Source organism: Ipomoea triloba, chromosome 5 (genome assembly GCF_003576645.1).
Source record: "Ipomoea triloba cultivar NCNSP0323 chromosome 5, ASM357664v1".
Lineage (NCBI taxonomy): Eukaryota > Viridiplantae > Streptophyta > Magnoliopsida > Solanales > Convolvulaceae > Ipomoea > Ipomoea triloba.
In genome coordinates, this window is record NC_044920.1 from 18,612,355 (window position 1) to 18,634,040 (window position 21,686).

Consider the following 21,686-nt stretch of genomic DNA (forward strand, 5'->3'; position numbering starts at 1 on the left):
ATTAATTCTCATTTATTATAAGGATAATAAAAGTTTCAATTTGGCATTCGTAGAAATTTCGTATCCCATGTTTCAAAACTATAATGAGTTTCTCAAAAAAAAAAACAAAAACAAAAAAAAAAACAAAAAAAAAAACAAAAACTATAAAGAGTAAGCATATAATTAGTGTGTTTACAGCAATGCTACATTGTAGAAAAGTAGTGATGGACCATAACTGCATCCTAGTAGCAATATTTAACTTGAATTCAAATTTACTTTACTATAAGCAGAGCCATTTATTTAATTTCTGAATATGAACTTATGAATTATTACATATTAGCACTATTAGAATGGCAAAAAATACACTATTTTCAAGAGAAAGGGATAAAAGGAAGGGGGAATTTTAATAGTTAATACTACCAATACAATCGCACAATTTCTCAAAATTGTTTGTCAAAACAAAGATATTCATGAGGAAAAAACTAAATCCATGAATGAAAAGAAAATTACTTACAATAAACATGGAATCGGGAAATGAAGTGAGGCCTTCTTCGCAGGCGAGAGAATTGAAGGAGCGAGGTCCGCACTCTAATTTTTAAACTTATCTCTATTCTCCACTTGTCCCGCACTATGAAGGCGGTGGTGTTTGGAGATGGTAGCGTTGGCGATGGTGACCGATGGGGCGAAGGTAGTGGTGTTTCGCAATGGTGAGAGTTGAGTATGGAGAAGGTGGGCTATGTCGGCTGAAGCTGAAGCTAGGTTAAAATTACTTCATATTAATGTTCATATAACATATTAATATGCTTTGTTTTATAAAGGGGAAAAAAATGACTAGTTTTGGTTGTGAACATTGTGACGGAAAAAATACCGTCGTTAATTTCGTCGCAAAATTTATTCATTTTCAAATAAATTGCTATATTTTTGTCAATAGAATAAATTCCATCGCAATTTTCGTTGTCATTTCGTGATGGAAACTAAATCTGTCGCAATTTCGCCACAGAACTAAAATCGGTTGCAAATTCGGTCGCGAGTTTTTTACCGCCAAGTTTTTGCGGGTTTTATTTTTTATTTGTGTCAGAATTCACGACGAAATTATTTTCTATCGCGATTCTATCGTGAATTTGCAACGGAATTTAATTCAGTCGTGATTCCGTCGCGAATCGCGATTTTTCTTGTAGTGGGGCTTGTGGTTTTAGTAGATGCATTTTTGTTTTAGGTCTCCCAATTCTTATAATATTATGTGATTATTATGGCTATTTATTGCAATGTTGATGTTTTCCAATATCACAATAACAATAGTACAGAAAAGCTAATTGGTGTATGTTTGAGGAAGAAAAAATGGACGCCTTTTATAATGATGCTAATAACCCATGACAGACTTTAGGCATCTGTTTCTCACAGATGCCTATTAACAGGCGTCTGTTTCAGTTATGAAACATACGCCTAAACTTTATTATTTTTTAAACTTTAAAAGCAATAGGTAATTATTTTCAGCAAAAAAACAAACACTTCTTTTCTTTATTATTTTTTTAATGTACGTAGTTTCTATATATAAAAATCTTATATATTAGTACTAATTTTTTTTATGAGTACTAATGACCTATTGAGACTTGCCATTTGAGAGAGCCACAGTGCCATCGAGTTACTTGGCATACTAATACGAAACTTAACATTATGAAAAATCACTACTACAAAATTGACCATATAAATATAACTTTACACTACCCTATTAAAAAGAGGTGTAGTGCATTCTTCAAATTAAAAAAAAAAAAAAAAAACTACTTTAATTAAGCGACACCCACAAAAAGCTGGTGCCGGGGAAAGTTAATTATTGTTTTAATAATTGACTTTCCGCGGCACCAGTCTGCGTAGGTTCTACGGAAAGTAATTATTAAAATAATGATTTAATTTTACGTGTCACCCGCTCCACAGGTGCCGCGCAAAGTCGGTCGACCTCCCACCCTCGATCTAGGAACGAAGTTCGCCTTGGCCACACTTATCTTAGCGAAATTTTAGACGATTCTCCTAATCTCCTCCACGCTTTCCGTTCGCCTCCACCTCAGATCTGGGATTGTCGTTCCTCCGCCGTCGCCTTCTTCTTCACCGCGGAAACTCCATTATCGCCATTTTCGTCGAAAGCAGTCTGCAGCCACGCCGTAACGCCACCACGCAGAGTTGCCACCAGCCTGGTACGCCACGTCTACCCGGAGTCGCCACCAGCCACGCTGACTCGCCGCTCTGTCGCCGTCGACTCCAGATCTGCTGCCAACGCCATTGCCTCCGCCGCCGCGTTTGAGGAGAGCCGCTGCCATCACCGCCATTGTCGTCAACTCCCAGAGCTGCCGACGCCGCCATTGCTTCAGATCTGCTGCCGACGCCATTGCTCACCGGTCTCCGCCGCTCACTACCGCCGCTGCTGAGACGGTAAGTTTTTTTTTTTTTTTTTTTTTTGTATTTCATTTATTTGTTATTTATTTATTTATTTTATTTATTTCCTTTTATTTGTGATTTATTTCAAATATTATAGCAAAATTAATTTGGTGAATTAAATTGGATGAAAAGGTGACATTAGGGAAGGAACACAGAGGGTAGGATTAAAGGTGGTCACACTCGATGGCCATGAAGGGCTTTTTGCTTCCAACAAAATCTCCACGTGAAGAGTTTGATATTTGTTAATCTGAATGTGATTTCTTTTTTTCTCTCTTTTTGTTAGATAGAATGCATGAATTATAATTAATTTCTTTAGGATTACTAGTTAATGATTTGACCGACTAGTGCTTGTTCTAACTAGATTTGGAGCTTGTAGGAGACTTCAAATTTGCTATACTGATTTGAGTTGGTGAATTTCAGTTATCTATCACCATTTGCAAATGAGGGGTTGTGTTTGAGAGATCAGATGGTGTACAGAATCACTTCATCTGATGATATCTCAGGTTAATTTGGAATTGGTGTCCTAGAAATTCTAGGCTAGAAATAAATTCTAATTTACTAATTTTTCTCTAGCTAAAACTCTTCTGATCTTGCAGGTTGAAGAGGTCAAAACATGGTTTGAGGAGAGACTGATAGCTTAAATGGTACTGTGATGTCATTATGAAAGAGGCAAACATGACTTGCATTTCATTCAGTTTGTGTCTTTTGGACTTAATGTTTTATATAACTTAATCTGGAGTTTGCAAACTGCAGATGAACTTTTTTTGACTACTTGCAGTGATGAAATAATTTAGACATTGCTTCAAAAGCTTGCAGTTACAGATCCTCCTTTCACTTTGACGGTTTGACCCCACTTTAGCCACTAAATATAGATTGTTTCTTGCACAATCACTTTCTAACTGTCATATTTCAGATTTAGAAGTATAACTGTAGTGTCAGATGGCTAGATAATTTGCTGTAAACATGTAAAATACTGTAGAAGTAACTTCATCGCATCTATTCTAAATCCTTAGAACGTTACATGCTGTGATAATCTCATTCTGTTTAGTTACATGTTTTCAGATAGTGGTATATTTGTTTTAAGGGAGAAATTCATGCGCTTGCCTCTAAAGATGGAGGCTCTAGAAGTTGTTCTTTCTCAAGCACTTGGCCAAGCAAGGCCTATTACTGATTTTCTACATGAGAATGGTAAAATTATGAATGGCTTTAATTATCTTTGTACCCTATACTAGAAATTTTATAATTCATGAATGGCTTAATGTCTGTCTTCTAACACTAAACTGCATGTCAATGTTATGTTTTGTACTATTATTTAATTCTCTACATGAGGGATGATTTTTATTAATCTTGCAGTGATATGTAATGCTTTAAAATTATGTTTTCGTTATTGATGATTTATTGGCTTTAATTTACTGCTATATTTACAATCTTCGGTAACCAAGAAAACCATAGAGTGAAGGGCACGGTAAATCTTAACAAGGGAGTTGGAACTTGGAAGCTGTGGGTCTTCGTTTAAATAAGAGACCACCTCAGGTAATTTATTTCCATAGTTGTGACACCTTTTTTTCTCTAGATATGTTTGGTATCTCTTATTCTCTTATACCCTATAAATGTACGCAAATTATATTGTGGACCATGATCATAGCTGATACTGCAGTTGTGTTGAACGGATACTGCAGTTGTGTTGAAAGGAAACTGCAGTTGCACAGAACTTTTTGGGCTTCCAGATGACCTCAATGCAAGCCTTTTCAGGATTTTCATTCTTCTTTGTCATCCATAAATTGCGGCCAGAACTTTTGTATCTCCTAAAGCAGTCCAGTACAAAACAATTCGACTTATCAATTCCACACTAAACCCAACAAAAATAAACAACCATATGAACAGAGGAATCTTGTCAAGGATCCCCACATGCAAAGCATGGTAAGCCTTGCAGAAAATGGTCATCATGTTTGTGACAAATGTTCATTGCTACCACAAAAAACGTTAACCAGTTTAAAGTTCATTACATTTTATATGAATTGCACACCAAATGCTGCCATTGTGTAAATAGTGTTCATCCAAACTCAAATAGCTATGTGACTATGGTGTTCACTGTATAACAACTGATATAAATCACCCAGTAACCATTTTAAAGAACTCATGTTCCATAACACTCAGATTAAATATACTCTAAACGCACAAATATCAGAGATACTGAGGAAGAGTATAAATCTGTAAGAAAATCAAATGCATTCCTTTTCTATTTTCACAGCTTCTTTAGAAGCACAGGTATAAAAAATCCGAAATTATGGAAAATAAAAATCAGGAGCACAAATTCATTAATTGCCGGAACTGCCCAGATATATAGAATTGATTGGGGGTTTGGCAAGAAATTAAGCTGAGGATTGGATGATGATTAAGAGTCTCAGAGTAAATGGCTGCAAATTAGGAAAAAGGGTTAGAAATATACCTTGGGACCAACTGGCAGAGCCATGGGCACGTTTGAGGACGCCTCGGGAGCAAGCCAGCGGCCTGAGCTGGTTCGCCGTTCGACCATCAACTCTGTCTATCTCCATCTCGAGTAGGTAGTGAAAGTGTGAAACTCTGAATTTCAATGTTAATAGTTCGAGGTTTAGTCAGAGCTTTGAACAACGGACAGGAGGGAAGAGTTTTTTTTTTTTTAACATAAAACGTTTACATCAATGATCAATGAAATGGTAAACCATCCCTTACAGTCCGACATAGAAACAACTTTTCTAACTATACTATAGAAAACTTGAATCGCAGACTGTTTCATAACTATGAAACTATGTTCCTTCAGGGAGCTTAAAGTTTCATCAAAGATCTGGGTCTTCGTCATCATTCTTTTTTGCTCGTCCAAAATAAGATCAACACTTGTCGAAACCAAGTTAAATGATTTATGCTAATGAAAATGAAAAGCTCGTGAAAGTAACTAGAGGAAAAATGCTCGTGAAACTAACGAGAGGAAAACACAATAATAGAGAAAATAAAAAGTGGGTAAAGTCAAAGTAGGGTTTGGAATCAAGACTACCAACACAAACCCCAATATATACCTACTATTATTTTATTCAAAGCCAACAATTTACAAAATAAATTTTAATAGCTCCTCTTTTTTTTTCATAGCTACTTGTTTTTAGCCAACAAATCTTCTTCCTACAGCAGCTCAGAACCAGCCTAAATACTGTGAAAATAAAATAAATTATCATTTATATTATTCCTTGTAATTACTATGGTAATTAAGAAATTAATTGTATATATTTGTATAATTGACAAATAATTATTATGTTAATTAAACTAATAATTATACAAATATTAGTATATTTAAAATTAAACATGAATAGTTCGATTTATTTTTATAATAATTACAATTAATTCATTCAGAGAATGATGGGGAAAAAATAAAGGTATATGATAAAAAGGAATATACTTGGTATAAAAGTATAATTGTACAAATATTATTATAATTGAGTAATAATAATTTCACGCAAAGGCAGAGATTATGAATGTTCTATGGAGATCTCTATGGACCTTTATACCACAACGTCTTGATGTTCAAAACTGGTCATTCTTCTCTTCAATTTATCTGTTATAAGTTTCCGATGTCATACTAATTCCGTACCAAATTAGCATACTTGCCTTGATGCTTTCATTTCTTAATTATGTCTTTTAGTCCTTAAATTCATAAGTTTAATTGTTTTGTAAAGCAATTCTTTAGGCTTAATAGAGGCATAGGATATAGAGATAGAAGAAATCATGTCTGAAATGAATTTTTAACATTGATAAGATATGTATGCTTGTTGTGTTTCTAAATGAACACAATTTTGAAGGAGCTATGAGCTTATGGAGCAAAAGCATAAAGTGTTTATCTACAAGGATGGGGAAAAACCAATCTTCCATTCATGGTTCTTGAAGCTATTAAATGAGAAGCCAACAAGCATTTTGTTACAGAAGTTCCAAGTGAAGCACACTTGTTTTACTTGCAGCTTTCAGTTCAAGGCTGCTGGAGTTGACATTTAAGTGCCGCATTCTCATAGTCGCCAAAACCTTTTAGATTACATGAAGAACTGCGTGGCCTCGCTTATTGGGGAGTACCCTTTCTGGAACAGGACTAATGGAGAAGATCATCCATGACCTTTTGCATGGCTCTGATACCAAATTAAAGCATGTGCTCCATCTCAACTAAAAGGTTAAGCTATAGTTGAACTGCACATATTATATTTATGCTCACACTTCGTATTGCATAAAAATTCATGTTTTTGATGCCATTAAGAATTATGTTTACGTTTCATGGCTCTGATGAAACATTACTTTTACAGGCCCCAGCTGAAACGAGAGGCAAAATGCTGAATTGCATAAGGGGCCTCTGCAATATAATGCTTATATAAGAACTGGCTCTGTTATAGGAAAGGATGTGTCGTTGCCAACAACCTAAGTTCGTTCAGCGAAGAATCCTCGCAATGACATTGGTGGCGAGCCTTCTTGTTTGCATATGATTCTTCACTCGGTTTGGTACAACAGAGTTTTTCGTACGAGATCCTCCTCAAATATTGTGCAGATAATTTTAGCAGTTCTTAGGATTGTAGAAGATTTATAGATTAAGACATATAGGGAACATACAAGAAAATAGACAAATCTGATTCTTCATACTATTAGAAGGCTATTAAGTTCATACTATTGCTTGTTTGCATTGCATTTGCTGCATTAGAGGGCAGTCGAGGGCTAGCATGATCGAGAAGAGCCTGTCAACATAGCCATAGACGACTGCCTAACAAACCAATTACCGAGTTTTCATAGCTACAATGATTGCTGTAATGCTGATAACCATTAGTAGGGCGTTAGGCAAGTCATCCTTGGCTACAAAACGAGGCGTTTCTCTTCACGAGAGGCCTCTCTACCGTTATAACCACTCATCATTTCCCAATACCATGTAGATTGTTGCTGTTTCAGTAGAGAGAAGAGGACTGGCATGATCTAGAAGAGCCTATCGGGTAGCTAAGGACAACTGCCTAGCAAACCAAACACGCGGTTTGGAAGAGCGCTAAGCGCTAGGCAAGTCATCCTTGGCTACAAAACGAGGCATTTCTCTTCATGAGAGGCCTCTCTACCATTGTTTCCCAAATACCATGTAGATTGTTGCTGTTTCAGTAGAGAGAAGAGGACTGGCATGATCGAGAAGAGCCTATCGGGTAGCTAAGAACAACTGCCTAGCAAACCAAACACGCGGTTTGGAAGAGCGCTAAGCGCTAGGCAAGTCATCCTTGGCTACTAAACGAGGCGTTTCTCTTCATGCAAGGCCACTCTTTCTTGTTATCCCTTCACCATCTTGTGTGTTCTGATGGAAAATTGTTGCACAAAACTGTATTTATAGTGATCTGAAACTGACACTTCAGCCAAGTTGACTACTTTTCTGCTCTTATCATCTCTGCACATGCTCTAATTCCATATGAATATATGCCTTCAAGTTGAGCTCTGCAACGGCCATATCTAGCGCGTGCTCACGAAAAACAATTGACATTTTTGTGTTGAAATCTGTTAAGAGTCCTATATAACAAATATAATAGAGAACGTATGAGTTTATAATGTCATAAGTTAGACTAGCTAATTGATTGGATTCAATCTTTTAGTATGGTTTGACCTATGTGCATTATAACCTAGTTGAGTGACCTTGACCTGTGGCAGATAGCTTAGACACACAAATATCTCATAAATGACAAAAAACAATGGAAGGTTGTAAAATCATGAGTTCTAGCTCACTAGCCGCTTGTTGAATCTTTGAAAGTTCATCACATTTGTGAAGGATGTTCACTGTAATTGCTATGGATATTCATCATGCTCATTGTTTTTTTAAAGTAATTATTTGTTTGCTGGTTTTACAGTAATGTTTCACAACGTTTTTTGAATAATGTTTATTGGTGGTCATATTACTGTGTGAGATGATGAGGTTCATATTATCTTCACTTTGGTTCCCCACAAAATGCTTCTTTGCATTCTTCAATAAGCATTTATGAATTTTAAGTTGACATTCCCCATTCCTTCAACTATGGATAAGGGATATATTCCTACTTGGACATATATTGCAGGACCAAGAATAATTTATAGACAAGGCAACTTTGGCTTTGCGTCAAAACTTGGGGTTGGATTTAGGATAATCCAACCAATTTGGTCATGACTAGGATAACAAGGCAGGGTTTACTCTGCGGACACCCTCGAATAGTAAGCCTAAGAAAGTCAACATTGCCCCCACTGAGGCTCGAACCTATAACCTCCCACTTGGGCGAATTACTTCATGCCGCTTAACCACAAGGCCTTTGGCATATGAAGACTCTAATTAATGTTTAAAAAAAACAAAAAACAAATCAAGATTTTATGTCAAATGAGATTTATGCTGACCCTAGTAAATTTAATCCTTGCAAAATACTATAAATTATTGACAAATTAAGAAGATAAATTTGGAAATTGGGTATAAATCCCAAGGTATTACGAAGAAATCATGATCATGACATAGGCTAAATTATATTATTGAACATTGAGAAACGTTCATTCTTAATATACCAAATGCTCATTTTTAGGTAGTACATTAAAAATTAAATTAAAAGTGAGCTTGTAGTATCTAAAAACATAATAAATGTGAATGAAGGTTTTACCCCTCATTTATGTTCGTTTTTTCCGTTAAGTTTTTTTTTTTTTTTTGTACATTATGCTATAAAAGTTGTATTACATAATATTTTGGACAAATATACCCCTACCGTTATAACTTCCGTTATCTTTTCCACTATCGTTACTATGCACATGCATCCACCATATATTTTCTTATCTTCTTCAATAATAATAATAATAATAATAATAATATACACATTAAATATTAGACTTATATGTTGGTTATTTTTTAAAATATAAATATCCAATTTATAAAATATTTTACATTATTATTATTATTATTATTTACTATATTAAAATTTAAATAAATTTAAAATTTTAATACAAAATAATAATATTGGGCACATATTTTTTGCGCATCGCGCATAAGAAAAAGTAGTATTAAAAATAAACCTTGTGATAAGGAATATTTCCTAGGCTTGCTTACCTATACGTACCGCAAACCTGCTTGGTATATTAAAAATAAACCTTGTGATAATAAGGAATATTTCCTTGTCTTGCTTACTTATACCTACCGCATACATGCTCGGTATTCGGTTAAGTTATCGAGAAGAACTATTCTCCACCATTACCGACCTTAAAGTCGATCAACCTGACCTGAGATAAAGGACCGAGCAAGAGCTTAGCTAGCGGCAGTATTTTCCTGCCTTGAGATCTGCCCCGACCACCTTAGAGCGGGATGAACCATCTGATCCTCTCCACTTAGAAAACTAAGCCACTTATATATATATATATATATATATATATATANTATATATATATATATATATATATATATATATATTTTTTTTTTTTTTTTGAGTACTACTGATTCTGTTACAATGTAGTATCTGTTCATAGCTACTTTCTCAACCTACTGAAGCACAACGAGTCAAGAGTTGCCTCCACTGAGGCTCGAACCCACTCCCATCATCCATATATATGTATGTATGTATATATATATATGTATGTATGTGTATATATATGTATGTATGTATCAAAAGATAAAATTGATGGATGGACAAGAGGCGTAGCAAGAAGCTAAAAGGTAATTCCTTCAAATCTTAGGATCAACATTTTGTTTTGAAAAGAAAATAAAGAATATTTGAGAAGAAGAATATTAACCAATGAGTTAATATGGATCAAGGGTTAGAATATTGAGCATGAACATCAAGGTTTAATGTTTGAACCCTTATATGATCTATTTATTTTTGAAGCCATCAGGATGATCAAAATTCAAAACAAATACAAACTGGAATGGAAATCTCACGTCCCCTGGGATAATAATTCAAAAATTCAATATTAATTTTTGGAGGCAAAATTCGAATTAATCTGATGAAGACCAACTTGGAGCTGTCGTTGAATTTTTTGGTGATATAATTTATGCTCAAGCAAGAATCACCGGAGGAAATATTTTGAAGAGATCAACTTGACATATCAGAAGAAGAATTTGCAAAGTCAAGTGTTCACACTTGAAAAGTCAAAATTGGTGGCTATCTTGATAAGAAAATTCAATTCAAGATCTGTTGAAGACAATTGGACGAATGGGCTACCTACAATTTGAGTAAAGACAAAGGCCAATTTCAAATTCATCTGACACAGGCCATGAAGAGCTGCTCATCAAGTTGGCAAATTATTTCAAGATTCAAAATGGACGATCAGGTTTGATAGATCCACAATGGGTAGATAGCTTCTTCAAGCTATAAATACCCATGAAGACTTGAAGACAAGCACCTCTCCACCTCACTCATTTTATAACGAATCTGAGCTATCATTTCAAAGAGAAAAATTGAGTGACTGCAAGAATTGAGCTTTACACGTGAGAAATCAAGTCTGAGAGAGAAGAAATATTTTCTTGTAAAATCCATATCTACTTTGTGTAGAAAAAGGGAGAGTAGCGAGTGAGACTTGTGAAATCCTAGTTGAGTATAGCTTTGTGCGGCATACTCGGAATGAGTGTAGCTTTGTGCGAGACACTCAGAAGACTAAATGTAGCTAGGTGCAAAACACTTGGTTGGTGTAGGAGTGTAGCTGGGTGCGAGATGCTCGGGAGCGTGGCTTTGTGCGAGACGCTCAAGATTGAGTGTAGCTTTGTGCGAGACACTCGGAAGTGTTGGGTTGGCACTGCTCACTATTGTATCTGGGTGATTGAAGATAGTGAAAACCCTCCTTGGAGTGAAAGGATGAGAGTAGAGTAGGAGTATTACACCACCTCCGAACCACTATAAATCTCTTTGTCTCTTTACTTTACTTGCATCATATTTATTCTTGCATGCATATTTCGTACTAACCTATCAACTAATTTATTCATCTGGGTCTTGCAATTCATGCGTGTGCATGCATAGCATTTCATTGCATATTTTATTCTAAGTCTTCATATTCCTAGTGCATGTTCTGATCATTTCAATTTCCTTAAGCTTATTCACTATTCCTGCACTATTCACTCACTATTCCTTACTATTCACTTACTATTCACATTTACTTTTTAGTAAGGAATTCCTCCTGATTCATATAAAGTCATTTACTCTTAACTCTTCATATCTGATTGATTTATTATAGCACTTTACGTACTATTATTCCGCTGCGAACTCTAAGTTGTTTATTTGCTTTATGCTTGCTACATAGAGTTGAAATTACCAAAGTGTTATAATTTTTGAAATTGTTGAAAAGTCTATTCACCCTCCTCTAGACTTTTCCCACCCAATCGAGACCAACATACACACACACACACACACACACACACACTTAAGGTATAAAAGTATAATTGCAAAATATTAGTATAATTATCTAATAATTATTATGGTAAGTAAAGAATTAATTGCACATGTATTAGTATAATTGACTAATAATTATTATGTCAATTAAGCAAATAATTACACGAATATTTGTATAATTACAATTAAACATGGGTCATTGAATTTTTTTTTTGAAAGCCAACAAAAACGCATATATTAACTCATCAAAAGGTTCAAAAACAATGGAGGAGAATCTCTCCAAATAGAGCGAGTGGTAACAGCACCCTCGACCTTAGCTAAAGCATGGGCTACCCGATTGGCATCCCTGCTAACAAAACTAATAGAACAACCGGGAATAGATGAAATTAACTGTAAACAAGTCTGGACCACATAACCAACATACGAACGAGCTATAACCTTGTGGTGAAGATTTAGAACAAGTTACTGACAATCTGAGAAGACAATGACATCTGAAAAATCGTGCTCCTTTAACCAAGATAACGCCTCTCGAACTGCTATGGCTTCTGCTAACATAGGATCCTGAGTCGTTGGATTTATTTTTATAATAATTACAATTAATTCATTCAGATATAGAGGAGAAGGAAAAAAGTAAAGGCGATATAGTGAAAAAAATATACTTACAATGTGTTTGATTCATGGAATAGGTCGAGAATGAAATACAATTCCCAGGAGTAGGCATATTCCATTGTTTGTTTTGTCCTTTTATTCCTGAGAATAACATTACTGGGAATGAGCTATTCCCTTTGTAGGGGGAATAGCAATTCCTAGGGAACCTCCTGGTATTAGTTATTCCTAAGTATCTGGAATAGCTTTTATACTATAATACTGAAAATACCCTTTTGTAATATTTATTTATATAAACTTACAACTAGATTCAAATTGTTTGCCCTTTATTAGAACTCATTATGTTTAGTGAATCAAAAGGTAGACAATAATTAAATTTCAGAACACATCTTTGATTTCATTTTATGAATGACATGATAATCAAGGTGATCCAATTAAATTTAAATCACAGTTCAAGTAATTATATCAAACTTTATGGTCAAGCGGCATGAATTGACTCTCCCAAATGGGAGGTCATAAGTTCGGGTCTCAGTGGAGAAAGTATATATGGACATATAATTTAGCAATTTCAACATCGAATACAAGTAGATCTATTAATGAGTGCAACTTCATAAAAGAGATAGATCACAAGTTCAAACGTGCACCTATTGAATAATGCGGAAGCGAATAAATTATAGAAGTTAAAGAATATAAAATGAAGAAAATTATATAAATAGCTAACAAGGGAAAATATAAAATATATATATATATTTAATCTCTCAAAAGAGAGTTACACAAGGAATATATATATATATATATGCGTGAGGATAATAAAAAGAGGAAGAAGGAATGAATTCAATATTGATGCATGAATGAGTGATTTATAAAGCAAATGAGGATGATATTTATACTAAGCAAATGAGAGAAAAACACACTGAAAAAGGAGAACATGTGCTTATGTGCGACAGTTGGGCAGATCGTGGATGGAGTGTGGTGAGTGGTCTACATGAATGCATGAATTCAATTTGAGCCATAATCTCCACCTTGGATCAAATTTATTGTAGAACAATTGGAACAGCCAACACAACTCAAACATTGTTTGAACTTAGAAAATCGGTAGAGGCTTGGTAAGCAGCCAACCACTTGGACGAGTTGGCACAGGAAATAGCCTTAGAATAACAGGATGGATCACCATCAAACTCCTGTGCAACTTAAAGTGCATAAGCAACCAAGTGGGTTTTATCATCACTAGTAGCATACCTAGCAGGTTTTTTAATTGTCCTCCTAGGCCGATCTTGAGCAATAGAATACTCTCATTGTGGCTTGACGAGAGGTGCGGTACTAGTAGATGTATCATCTTTAGTATTACCATCACTGGTAGTAATACTATCAGTAGGTCTGAACTCAAACTCCACATTCTCTCCAGTACTCTGCATATCACCTATACTGGGAACAACACAATCTTTTCCAGGAGAAAGTAGTGCATTTTCATCAAAAGTGATATCTCGACTTAGAATGATCTTGTGAGAATCAGGAAAACATAGACGATACCCTTTTGACTCAGAAGCATAACCAAGGAAACTGCATTTGACAGCTCTAGGGTTTAATTTACCTGTATTGGAATGAGCATATGCAGGACATCCAAAAACTCTTACGACAGAGTAGTCAAGAGGATTACCTGACCAAACATTCTCTGGAATTTTGAAATCGAGAGATGAATGTGGTGTAACATTTTTCCATTAAGGAAAAATAATTTTGGTGCAAGTTATGGCTTTCAATGACCATTATGTGGTGCCATAATTAGAGAATGTAACGGTTGTAACGGAAACCGTTACAAAGCCTATATTGATGGCATATGGGTTATATAAGCAAGGGTCCCCACTGCTCAGGTTACAGTCTTTTGACATTATTCATACACCATTTATATTGAACCTGAGAGCAAGTGGGAGACATAGCACTACATCAACACTCAGAAAACTACTAAGGCAATCTACATCACCTACAGCAGAATCAAAGGCAATTTCAAAGAACAACTATGGCCGGAGGTTAGTCATATGATTCAATTGATCTTACATTTGGTATCAGAGCCTGCAAATCTCTGCCTAGTTGTTTATATTGCATTATATATATATATATATATATATATATATATATATATATATATATATATATATATATTTTTTTTCAGAATAAGATATGTAATATGTTTTCTCGAAAATCTGTATGCCTGTATGAATGCATATGAGTGTGCCTATGTATTCTGTTTAGTAGATATTTTGAATAATATATACAAATTTTTGCATAAATATTTGTATATATGTTTGTGTTTTTCGAGCGACTTCGATCGGCGATCGTGAAGGATCGGATGGTCGCCAGTGCGTCTCCCATTTTCGGAGACTTTGGTCGCCATTGGGCGGCGACACAGCGAACTTAAAAAAAAAACCTGGACTTCAGATTGGTTCGTCGATTTTCGAACTTCGATTTGACGATCAGGTCTGGAGACCATGATGGTGAACGGTGAGGCTAGCAGGTGTAGGCGACGGACACTGGAGGCGTTGAGGCGAGAATGCGTGGGCAGGCTGGGCTTCCCATTTTTTGCTCGCCGATGTCTCTCTCTCTCTCAGCCTACTAGTGCGGCTGGGAACGGCGGAGGAATGGCGGCGTTGGGTCTCGGGTGAGGGTGGCGAGCGGCGGTGCTCCAGGCGATCTCTCTCCCTCCGTCTTCTGGCGATCTCTTTCCCTCTTCCGGCACTGGGTCTCCCTCTCTCCTTTTCTTGCGTTGATCTGTACCAGCTAGGTTTTGGTTTTATCTGAAGTAGCTGATAGGGAATGTTGGGCCGGTTCTGTAGAATGGGCCTGTCCCATTCTATTTAAAAAATAGTTTTTGGGCATGTGCTTCTTTTTTATTAATTCTTTAGTTATTATATTTTTTGGGCCTGCAATTTACTTTGATCTATTTGTTTATATTATTTTTATTCAATATGCAATTTGTTTTGAAAATTATATAGTCTTTAAAATGAAATTTTCATTCACGTTGCAAATTGAATTTAAATTTTATTATTTAATATGTTCATGTATTAAATTGCGATATTGTTTGTGCAATTTGTTGTTTTTTGAGTACTACTGACTCTGTTACAATATCTTATCTATTCATAGCTATTTTTTCAACCTACTGAAGCATAAAGAGTCACATCGCCATCCACTGAGGCTCGAACCCACTCCCTTCCAAGTGGGAGTGTAAACCGGGTGCAATTTGTTGTTTAATATGGAGTTTATGTCTTTGTAATATGCGTATTATGTCCAATAAGCATAATATTTAGTCCTTTAATTATGCAATTTATATTTATGCCTTAGAAAAGCATTTTTAGGAATTAGTGAAATTCCTTAGGATATTGGACTTTAGCATATTGCATAGTACATAAGGTTTAGTACAACTAGATAGTGCCTCAAGATTAGCACATTAAGCGTATATAGTAGTGCATAAGGTTTAGAACAATTGCAGTAGTGCCTAAAGATTAGCACATTAAGTTCAAAAGTTCACCTATCCTTAAAGCCTTTTTCCAAACCGTGAACATCAAAGTTTTAAATAAAACCTTCAGAACAAGTATGCTATATTGTGAAATTGCATGACCCGGGGAAAGTTTCTTGGGAAGAAAACTAGAAAAGTCAATGTGTTACTGGTTCCCTTGAAATCCTACTCTGTCTAAGGAGTTGGTTTTTAATGGGCCTTAGCCCAACCAACTTTCCTGGGAGTATACTTGGGAATTACATGTCATGTTAATTGTATAATCTGTTTTTCCTTTTCATAAAATCTATGCCGATGCGATAGTACAATTTTTAGTTAATTAAGAAGTAGCCACAACATCCGTAATTTAATTAATATTGTACATTAAGTTTTTCCCAAATCTCATAAAGTTTAGGCATAAATTGTGATTAATTATACTTAATATAATGAAATTTAGCCCACATGCAATTTTGTTATATTTGAATGATTGATTATGTTAAAATACCAACCTATGACCATAATTTAGCACACATGCAATTATGTGTCGGCATATAGTTTTTGGTAGTTTTTAACATTGAGAATAGAAATTCAACCTTGTACCCATCTCATTTCTGTTCTAAAAAGTTTTTCAAGGTCCTTTTTGCGCAAAAATTTAGCCCATGGGAAATTTTTATGGCATTTGGATCTAGGACATGCATCATTTATATTGGTAATGTATGCAATTCAATTCTATTTATGCCTCAAAAAATTCTAATCCAAACCTTTTACCTTTATAGCATCTCAATCCGTTACTCACACAGATTTGAACATCGAAGTTCCAGAACTTAGGGGCGACAACTATAACATATGGAAAGAAAGGATTCTTCTCAATTTAGGGTGGAAAGACTTGGACTTCGCTATTCACAATGAGAAACCACCTGTCCCCACTAAAGACAGTACCCAAGATGAAGTTGCGCTATATGAGCGATGGGATAGATCTAATCGGCTCAGCACAATGTACATCAAGGCAAAAATATCTAATGGGATTCAGGGTTCTGTTAGTGAGAAGCAAAAGGATGTCCAAGCATTACTCAAGGCTAATAACGACTAGTCCGTCACTTCAGAAAATGCTTTAGTAAGCACCCTTATCATGAGATTCTTCTCTCTCCGTCTCACTTCCGTCAAAGGTGTGCGCGAGCACATAATGGAATTGCGTGACATTGTGGCTCACTTAAAACTCTTGGGGTAGATATGTTAGATGACTTTGTTGTGTACTATGCTTTGTACACCCTACCATCACCGTACATACCTTTTTAAAATCTCTTATAACACACATAAGGAAAAATGGTCTATAAATGGTTTAATGACCATGTGTGTTCAAGAAGAAGGTAGATTGGTGATGGAAATGGGTGAAAGTGTCATGCTGGCTACGGCATGTGACAAGTCAAAACCTGGCAAATCTTGAGGTTCCACTTCTAAGGCTAAGGGGAAAGGAAACGTTCCACCTCAAGCTGATATAAAGAAGGTGCATAAGTGTTTCTTCTGTAAAAAGAAGGGACACATGAAGAAAGATTGCATCAAGTACAAAAAGTGGGTCGAGAAGAAAGGTAATCTATCCTCATTCGTTTGTTATGAATCTAATATGTCTGAAGTTAATGCTAATACTTGGTGGATTGATTCTGGTTCAACAATCCACATTGCAAACTCTTTACAGGGAATGCAAGATCTGAGGAAGCCAGTGGGAAATGAACGAACCATCTTATCAGGAAACAATATGTGGTCACAAGTGGAAGCTATTGGAACATACAAACTTGTTTTAAGCAAGTGGTTTTGTTTTGTTTTTGAAAAAGACATTTTATGTACCAAATTTCTCCCGAAACTTAGTTTCAGTATCGAGACTTGTACCGATTGGTTTTTCCTTTACTTTCCAAGACAAAAGTTTTAACATTTTTAATAATTCATCTCGTGTTGGATATGGTACATTGTATGATGGTCTTTATCATTACAAAACAATGCCACTTATAGTTCATTGCATGTTCATTCCGGTTCCAAAAGATCAAGTGTTAGTGAGAACTACTCCATGTTTTGGCATCGGAGATTATGTCATAATTCCCTTGAACGTATAAAGATATTAGTAAATGATGGGGTACTTAGTACTATTGATTATACTGATTTCGAAACTTGTATAGACTACATTAAGGGAAAGCAGACAAACAAGTCTAAGAAAGGTGCCAAAAAGAGTTCAAGCATATTGGAAATCATACACACTGACATTTGTGTGTCCAAATATGGATATGCCAGGTCAGAAGTATTTCATCACTTTCATTGATGATTACTCGCGATTTACTTATGTGTATTTGATTCATAATAAAAATGAAGTATTGGATGACTTCAAGTCTTTTAAGGCTGAAGTTGAGAACCAATGTGGGAAACAAATACAGATAGTAAGATCCGATAGGGGTGGTGAATACTATAGTAGGTATACTGAAAGTGGACAAGCACCTAGTCCATTTGCTAAGTTTCTTCAAGAACATGGGATTGTTGCCCAATACACCATGCCTGATTCACCGGACCAAAATGGTGTTGATGAAAGAAGAAACTGAACGCTTATTGACATGGTGCGGAGTATGCTTAGCAACTCAAAACTTCCTAAGCTTTTGTGGACTGAAGCACTTAAGACGGCTACGTATATATTAAATCGTGTTCCAACCAAGGCTGTCCCAAAGACACCTTTTGAGTTATTTAAAGGTTGGAAACCGAGTTTGCAACATATGCATGTTTGGGGATGCATGTCTGAGGTAAGGATATATATGACGCACAGTCCTCGAAAGGATATAGATTTTACTGTCCATCTCATTCAACTAGGATCGTGGAATAAAGAAATGCTAAGTTTCTTGAAGATGACATGATTAGTGGGAGGGATAGGTTCAATGATTTGATTTCTAATCATGATCATATTGAATCATATCTTTCTACGTCATTGTATAGGTTGTTAATAGATTCAAGCACCCCTCAAGATCAAACGGATATTGAACAACCTATTAAAGAAACTCCACGAAATGCTGATATTATTTCAACAGATCAACCAATTCAGGAAATTCCTGAAGCGGTAGTTGAACAACTAACTTCTCATGGAGATGGTAGTTCAACTTTGAGGCGATCTATTCGAGATAAAAGACCGGCAATTCCTAGTGATTATATAGTGTATCTGCAAGAGTCTGGTGTTGGAGCTGAAAATGATCCAGAAACGTTTTCACAAGCCATAAACTGTAAAAGAGTCAGATTTATGGTATAAAGCCATGAATGAAGAAATGAGTTCCATGCGGAGCAATGGGGTTTGAGACCTTGTTGAGTTACCTAATAGGGCTAAGGCCATTGGCTGTAAATGGGTCTATAAGACTAAAAAAGACTCATTAAGCAACATCGAGCGATACAAGGCTAGGATCGTTGGTAAAGAGTTTACTCAGAAAGAAGGAATCGACTACACGGAGACCTTTTCTCCTGTATCAAAGAAAGATTCACTTCGCATAATCTTAGCTTTGATTGCACATTTCAATCTTGAATTGCAACAAATGGATGTGAAAACAACATTCCTTAATGGTGATCTAGAAGAGGTGGTTTATATTAAACAACCTGAATGATTCTCTTCTAGTGCAGGTGATCATTTGGTTTGCAAGATCAAAAAAACTCCATTTATGGTTTAAAACAAGCTTCCCACCAATGGTATATCAAGTTTGACGGAGTCATTTCATCATATGGTTTTGTTGAAAGTATCTTAGATCATTGCATATACCAGAAGACAAGTGTGAGTAAAATTTGTTTCCTTGTTTTATATGTGGATGATATTTTGCTTGCAACAAATGATAAGGGGATGTTGCACAAGGTTAAACAATTCCTTTCTAAGAACTTTGATATGAAAGATATGGGTGAGACATCTCATGTCATTGGCATAAAGATCCATAGGGATAGATCCTAAGGCATCCTGGGCTATCACAGGAAACCTATATCAACAAAGTCTTAGAAAGATTTCAGATGAAGGACTGTTCAACGAGTCCAGCTCCTATCGTGAGAGGTGATAAATTCAGTTTGGACCAGTGTCTGTACTAGGTCGGACATCGCCTTTGCTGTTGGTATGCTGGGACGATATCAAAGTAATCCGGGTTTAGACCACTAGAGAGCTGCAAAGAATGTTTTGAGGTATCTCAAGGGTACTAAGGATTATAAGCTTGTGTTCAGGAAAATGAACATTTTGGACGTTGTTGGGTACTCTGATGTGGACTTTGCCGATTGCGTTGATTCTCGGAAATCAACTTCAGAAAACATTTTCATTATGGCTGGTGGAGCTATTTCATGGAAAAGTGTTAAACAAACTCTTATCACCAATTCAACCATGTGCCTGACAATTCCTTGTACTGCACAGAACTCATTGAAATCTGACTCACAGAACTCCAAGCCATTGTTTGTCCTGAGCTTCTTAATCTTTTTCCCTGTCTAAGTCTCAACAAGTATTTTCCACTTTTTGAAAATAGAAAATGCTTGATTTTTATGTTTAAAGAAATAGACCCAGACTTTACGAGAAAAGTCATCAATAATAGACATAAAATATCTACAGCCTCCCATGGACTAGACTTTAGTCGGTCCCCATAAATCATAATGTATATATTCCAATACATCTTTAGTACGGTGTGTAGCAGTAGAGAAACTAACCCTCTTTTGTTTCCCAAAAACACAATGCTCACAAAACTTTAATTTACCTGTACCTGGACCGCCAAGCAAGCCTTTCTTGCTCAGGATATGCATGTCTTTCTCACTCATATGCCCTAGACACATATGCCATAGTTGAGTGAGATTAGCATCAAACACCGATGAGGATATTGCAACTAAACATGTCATAGTACTGCCATGCAACACATACAAACATTCAGAACGAAAAGCTTTCATGAGAACAAGAGAGCATTTTATAACCTTCATAACTCCACCTTCAGCTATGTACTTGCACCATAGAGATTCCAGGGTGCCTAATGATAGCAGATTGCGTTTCAAATTAGGAATATACCGAACATTGGTAAGAGTCCTGACAACGTTATCATGAGTTTTAATCTGCACACTTCCAATTCCACTAACCTTGCGTTGGGTATCAATATTACCCATCAAGACAACTTCACCATCAACTGGTTCCAGAGAGACGAACCAATCTTTGTGAGGACACATGTGAAATGTACAACCAGAGTCTAGAATCCACTCAGTTTTGCTCCGTTTGTCACCTGAGCTAACAGATAACATAACATCGCCTTCTGAATCACTTTCAACAACACTTGCTTTAGCAAACTTCTTTTCTCTCTCTTGTTTATTCTTCAGCTTGAAGCATTCAGTCACTTCATAACCATTCTTCTTGCAGTACTTACAGGATTTGTTGGACTTATGTCCTTTGGACTTGGACCTAGATTTTTTATTGCTACTCTCTGTTTCAAGTGAACGACCCCTAACAGTCAAGCCTTCACCTTTGTCCTCAGACTTAATTTCTAAGTCAAACTTTTCTTTGGACAATAGGTTCGACTTAACACTGTCAAAAGTTAGAGTATCACTAGTATTACCATACAGCATAATTTCTTTGAAATGCTTGTATGATTTAGGGAGAGAAACAAGCAATAAAACAGCATGATCCTCATCTTCAATTATGACATCAATATTTTCCAAGTCCAATAAAATAGAATTGAATTTATCCAAGTGAAACTGAATTGAAGTACCTTCTGTCATACGGATTGTGTACAGAGCCGCTCCTTCAGGCGCAGCGTGTTCACTAGAGATTTGTCCATGTAGAGCGAATCAAGCTACCACCTCACGAAGAACCGCCTTTG

At 35.9% G+C, this 21,686-nt stretch overlaps 1 long non-coding RNA gene across 4 annotated transcripts; it reads left to right on the forward strand.

Moving 5' to 3' along the window:
- The first annotated feature begins 1,933 nt into the window (after positions 1-1,933).
- On the forward strand, positions 1,934-4,439 carry LOC116019373. 4 transcript variants are annotated; one of them, XR_004098704.1, is made up of 6 exons: positions 1,934-2,403; positions 2,542-2,912; positions 3,006-3,251; positions 3,472-3,597; positions 3,852-3,942; positions 4,089-4,439. It is a non-coding gene; the product is annotated as an uncharacterized LOC116019373 (long non-coding RNA). The 4 variants fall into 4 exon arrangements; XR_004098702.1 differs by having other exon boundaries at positions 3,006-3,597; XR_004098705.1 differs by having other exon boundaries at positions 3,006-3,597; positions 3,862-3,942.
- The last annotated feature ends 17,247 nt before the right edge of the window (positions 4,440-21,686 follow it).